Below are 6,940 nucleotides of genomic sequence, written 5' to 3'. Positions count from 1 at the left end.
ACACTGTTTCACTTAATCCTACGACAAGCCTTATGGAACCATAATTCCATGTTATACAGTATCAATCGCCTGTTTGGTATCCTTTTTTGTATGAGCACCCTTACATTATCCGTAACTGCCTCTTGCTAGGTACTCATTCACACCTAAGTCTAGTGCGGTAATGTATGTTAACTGTCCTACCCAAGGACAGAACGTCGGGACCAGAATGTTCCACTATTACTGTCACCCGTTTGACCACTGACCACGTTTAACATCACTTACTTGTGTGACAAGACGACACATCGTACCACTGAGCCATCGAGTCACACATTCAAACTTGTGCGTCTTATTTCTAATGAAAAAGCACCTGTTATGTTCTTCGCGCTTAAACAATTAATTGTCGTACTCTAGAAAGACACGTATCAAAAATTAGGCCAAAAAACTCGTCCTTTAAATATCGATCGATTTAAATGACGTGGGCTTCCAGGTTTGCGAGTTTTAGCGAATCTACTCAATTATTGATGGGTGAATAGAGGAAACTTCGTGCAAAATGTCTTTTATTTGGACGTACCACCGAGGTGCCTGGTTTCAGACTCGAGGCGTCGCCTTCGTAAACTCACAGACTGATACTGCCCAAAGAATAGGGAGCAATAGTGTGATGTCATAATATTGGTCCGAATCTTAATGGAGGTGTGAAGCCAGTTTTCCGGCGGACTGGACAAATCTTGTGCAACTGATCTTCTGGTTTTAGAGTGATGACATCCTATTTTCTAGCCTGAATAGTCGTCATTAAAAATAATCCATCCTCGCTCTTTTACCCCCCCTAACCCTAAGAATCTGCCTATACATCCTGCTGCTAAAATTCTGCCGTTGTTTTTAAAAACACAGTATATGCAATGTTAACCAAATAGCACATACTATGCTTTTTAAACAAACAGCAGAATAGTTATGCCATGTAATGATTCAATATGAACCTATTAATTGTCAGTTCTACGTCTGAAGGACTGGTTACACACTTCCAAGAAGATTGGGACCGGAACAGAAGAATGTGTGAGGTCACGGCCCTATTACGTCAAAAGACATGGCGACGACCACTTCAATAAAATGATCCTTGAGTTTTATTCAACAGTTCATCATATTTTATTGCCTTGAGTAAAACTAAGGATGACTCACTTTTCATTTTCTTTTGGTTGTCATCGTCTTATATGGAAAGATATTGAATTGTGCGCTGGGCTAAGAAGCTCGCAACATTGCCGGTCGGATACAACGGACCGACACACAAAACTATGTGTAACGTTGAACACTTATAGTCTGATTGAAATTTACTGAGACTTACTTATAAAAAGTGGATGTCAAAAAACAATAACAAAGAGGTAATTGACGTCAACTTTGTTCTATCTACATAAATAACAAAATTGACGTCACTCAGCTCTTTGTTATTGTTTTTGACAGCCATGTTAATGATTAGTTCTCACTAAATCATATCAATCAGACTATAAACAATACACCTGCCTCACTCAAAACATGAAACCCCAACACCTACCTTGCATAACACACGTAGTAAAAGCCACTCAAAGAGTCCCCAACTATTTACGAATATGTTTTGTCAAGATAGTTAAAGCAGGGGAGGCAAAAAGACAATAGCACGGATTGATTTGCCAATTGTCGACACTGTAAATAATAGGATTCAGTAGTCTGAGGTCACGCCGCCCGGCAACGGCGGCCATCTTGGTTCTAAACAAAGAAAATCATTACTTTTTATTCTTCATGCTGGCTAGAAATTTTCATTCCCTTTTCATATGCCTTGTGATCAGAATGTGTAAAATTCAAAACATGATCAAATGTATGTGTTTTTTTCCCTCTGGAAACGCTTTTATGCTCGCCGGAGAAATATTTCATACGGGCGTCCGCCATTGTTCTGATAGTTTAGAGCCAGTGTTACTAAGTTACCATGCGTCATTAGGAAGGAAGTGACGCTACGACTGTTGAAGAGTATTACATCGACAAGACAACTCACATAACTGAATCAACGCATAGTAATAGTGGAGTTTTACACCAGAACTTGTCATCATTTTCTACTAAAGCAATGGACACAATAAACAATCTCCCAGTCGTGTTATCAACAAAGATAAGAAGATTTTCAAAATAAACAAAATACTAAGAAAAGTCTCAAAGTAATGAACATAATCTACCAATCAATTAAAAATAAACATACGTCATTTATTAACATTGTGCACAATGAGAAACCAGATATTATCAGTGGCACTGAGTCATGGTTGGATTCGTATATTCAGGACAATGAATATTTCCCATCAAAATTCAACATGTATGGCAAAGACCGCAACCTTATTGGCGGGCGTGTTTTGATTGCCATCAGCCAGTAGTACATAGGCTCGTTCATTCCAGCACTGTAGATGATATGGGTCAAAATTGAAATTAATGGTTCCAGGACACTTTACAAACATATGCTCTAACTATTTAGCCAATGTGGGCGATGAAGAAAGCTTGAAGCTGTTCAAAAATTGTATGATGAAAATAAAGACCATCACCAATGGCATCTTCATAATAGGAAGAGATTTTAACTTCCCGGGCTGTGACTGAAAAATTAAAGCATTAAAAGGAAATATCCCTTTGGAACAGCTACACAATGATTAAAATAATATCTTTGAGGATAGTGCGCTCACTCAGCTCATATAGGAGCCAACTCGCATGGGGAACACTTTATACTTAATGATCACCAATAATCTCAGTCTTATAAACCATCAAGGTGTCATCCCAGGCATCTCAGACCATGATGCAGTTATCATTGAGATTGACATGAACCCGAATAGCAATGTACAGAAACAAAGGAAAAAAACCCTCTCTACAGAAAAGCAAACTGGGAAGGTCTAAGAAATGAAATAACTGAAACAGCTAAAGAGCTTTTAAACATGCCGACATTTAGCACTGAGGAACTTTGGCAAAAATTCAAACATTTTCAAGAGAAAGGAATCAGTAATAATATACCACATAAAACTTGTAGAATAAAAAACAGCCTACCATGGGTCACTAAGTCAATACGAAAGATGATTTAAAAAAGCGTGACCGTGTTATAAAATGTATAGAAAGACAAGACCAAGGATCACAGTTACAAAGAGTTACACTGTTCTGAAACATCTTGTACAAAAGGAGTTACGTCAAAAATATTGGGACTACGTGGAGGACATACTTAGCCCTGATGAGAACGGAAACCAATTTACTGGTATGAACAAAAATCAGGTCATACATTAAACACAGAAAATGAGCAGAAGTGGGATAGCATCAATCAGTGACAATGGGAAGCTCCTCATCACAGCATTTGACAAAGCAAGAGCCCTAAATGCCCAATTTCAGTCTGTCTTTTCTAAAAAGCAACCTTTAACCCTCATGCAAATTGCAGAAAACAACAAAGCAGACAAGCAGTTACGTCAATGAAATACAGCCTGTGATAGAAAACATAAATGTTACGGAAGAGGGCATTGAAATACTTCTTTGAAACTTGGATCCTACAAAGGCTAGTGGAATGAGCTTGCAGACTGCATTGCATTTTGCTTCCGTTTGAATTTTCAGAGATCACTCGACACTGGTGAAGTCCCAGAGGATTGGACAACAGTGAATGTGACTTCCATTAAAAAAATGGAACGATTCCTTCAAATTACGGCCCAGTGTCTATCACTTGTATCTCAAGCAAGATTATTCAGCATATCATTGTCAGTCGGATACTGAAATACACAGATAGGCATGATATCCTATGAACTCAAACATGGTTTTAGGTTCAGGCGCTCATGTAAATCACAATTAATCAGCTTTATCGATGGAGGTTCAAAGTCTCTTGAAAAGGACCAACAAACAGATGTACTTATAATTGATTTCTCCAAGACCTTTCACAATGTTAACAACAGCATATTGTACCACAAGCAATATTGGATAAATAGAAAAATCAACAGATGGATTGACAACTTCCTGAAAGGCCGTACCCAGTCATTGATCGCGACGATGAATTATCGAAGTCTGTCCCAGAAGAATTTGGTGTTCCTCAAGGCCCTATCCTGGGTCCCGCTTCTTTTTTTTTTCATATTAACGATCTGGCAGATTTCCTTAAATCTAAAGTCCGCCTTTTTGCAGATGACACAATTGCATACTTAACATCACAAGAAGATGAAGCACATCTGCAACACGACCTCGATAAACTGGCGGCTTGGGAATAGAGGCACCGCATGGAGTTTCATCAAGAGAAAAATAATAATAATAATAATAACAATAATAATAATAATGATAAATAATAATAATAATAATAATAATAATAATAATAATAATAATAATAATAGATGGTATTTATATAGCGCATGTTCAAAATGATATAATGATCAATGCGCTTTACACTGGTTTTAAAAGAAATGCATTTTTTTGTGCCACAACCATGAATTGACTATAGTTACGCTATGGTCACAACAACCCCCTCCCCCCCCCCCCTACACACACACACACAGACACCCAATTGAATATTCACACATAGGGTTATAACCATATAGTATGGCTCAGATTAAACATAATTTTGTTTCGATTTAAAATAATTAATGGTTGGTTGTTCCCTAATGTTTCTGGGAATAGAATTCCATACACGGGGTCCTATGACAAAAAAGGATTCGCCAACAAAATATTTGTATTTTAAAAGAGTCACTAACAGTTTTGTTTTATCAGATGATGATCTTATTGATCTGGAAGGTGTATAATGATGTAATAGTTTTTTGAAGTAGATAGGGGCTTCATAATATAAACATTTAAAGCATTTTTGTAATTTAATCTCTCTCTCTCTCTCTCTCTCTCTCTCTCTCTCTCTCTCTCTCTCTCTCTCTCTCTCTCTCTCTCTCTCTCTCTCTCTCCGATTGGTGGCCAGTGCAGTTCGTAGAGAATTGGGAAGGAGTGGGCCATTCGAGCATAAAATAGAATGTGAATGACAATACATTTATAAGTATACTTAATGGAACATTAAGATTATAGATAAGGTTTTGTTCGTATGTGGAGACATTCTATTATATATAACCAAACTATTAATTAAATCTTTAAATGATTTTACTATATTCCACATTATAATATTATATATTATTATTCTTATTATTATTATTATATTATTATATTATTATTATTATTATTATTATTATTTATTATTATTATATTATTATTATTATTATTATTATTATTATTATATTATTATTAGGTTATTGTTATTATTATTATTGTTATGCTGTTATTATTACTGTTATTACATTATTATTATCATTGTTTGTCTTGCTTTATTATTGATTTTACTTATTTGATTTGTTGATGAAAATATATTCTTGTATAAGTAATGAATGCAAAATAAAGTTTGAACTTGAACTTAACCATGTAGACAATAATCACGCAGAAGGCTTTTGTGTTTCTCTATCTTCCCGGCAACTCCTTCGAGATGGACCCGATAAGTAAGGCTGCGTAACTCCCAGGTACTTCGAATTCAGCTCATTTGGGAGAAGCTGGTCTCCGATGAGGATGTTCATCTTCAGATACCACTTGTCAAAGTAAGTCTGGTAACGTCCTCAGTGAGCACGCTCTTGAGACGGGTCCACCCTTTACTTTGAGTAACGAGCTTGCAGTTCTCCGCGTATCCCAGCCTCAGGGAGGAAGTGTTCGGCATGTCACTAATGTAGACATTAATCAAGATTGGCATCAGAACATATCCCTGAGGGACTCTATTCTCAGTTTCCTGACTTTGCTCGTGTTTTTTCCTAGAGTGACATGGAATTGTCTTTCCCCTGAGATTGAAGAGAACAGCTTCTACGTCTTTTTGAATCTTATGATCTTTGAAAGTTTGAGCATTAACCCTTCGCACCAGACCGTATCGTACGCCGCTTATAGATCAATGAATACAGCACCATTTTGCTGTTTCCGTTCAAACCCTGCTTCCGTATGCTATGTAAGGGCAATGACCTGCTCCGTTGTGCACCTTCCTTCCCCAAAGACCGCTGGCTCGAATGACAAGACATCGTCTATGACCGGCCACCATCGGTTCAATAGCACACGCTCCAAAAGTTTATACAGGCGGCTCAGAAGTGATATGTGTCTGTAACTGTTGGCGGTCGTCGCCGGGTTCCCTGGCTTCAGAATGAAAACTAGCTTAGCGTGCTTCCACACTTGTGGAAGCTTTCCTTTTGTAAGGACGTCAGACATTGCCTCTGCCAGCCAGACCCGTGCCGGGGACTCAAATACGTCACCATATCAAAATATATGCAGTCTATCATTTACGTCGCTAATGACTGCACCCACTTCTCGAGGACTGACCAACTCTTTGTCCGCAGTTAGCAAGTAAAAAATATTATCGTATGCATTACGGACCATTATAGACATTAGTCTATAGACTACGTCCTGGGACTGGGTCTGCTGGTACAACTTGTACAGCTTTTCAAACTTCTCCGTCCAACAGGGTGTGTAGAATTTCCGTTTGCACTTGGATTGGAGTGGTGAGTGCTCTTAAATCTTGTTATGTTCTCGGACTTTGGAGGAAGAGCATTGGCAAATCCGACAGGTAGATAGTCTCGTACAATCCCCCAGGCCTATTGCAAATTGTAAAGCAGCATAGGTCTTGGCAGCTGCATAGCTGGAAAATGGTTCTGATGGTTTGATATCCTCCTCATCTAACTCCGCATCACGCATTCATGCATTCTCGTCACATCAAAAACGCGACGACTGTTTAGAATCATCGCAAGACGTTGTTTTCCACTTGTTCATTGGTCTATAATGGGATTATTTTATTGGATCGTTGTTATTAGACTGTATTCTCGTATTTTCACTTGCTGTTATTTTGCCGCAGAGGGATATCTGTATTTTTATTAACTGTTGTATTTTACCTCACTACAGAATATCATTAGCCAACTAAAGTTGTATTATTGACTGTTTTTAGACCCAT

This window comes from Berghia stephanieae, chromosome 1 (genome assembly GCF_034508935.2).
Source record: "Berghia stephanieae isolate SIO BIC M18660-M18661 chromosome 1, UCSD_Bste_1.3, whole genome shotgun sequence".
Lineage (NCBI taxonomy): Eukaryota > Metazoa > Mollusca > Gastropoda > Nudibranchia > Aeolidiidae > Berghia > Berghia stephanieae.
The sequence above is the reverse complement of the archived record's forward strand: the minus strand, read 5'-3'. Positions refer to the sequence as shown.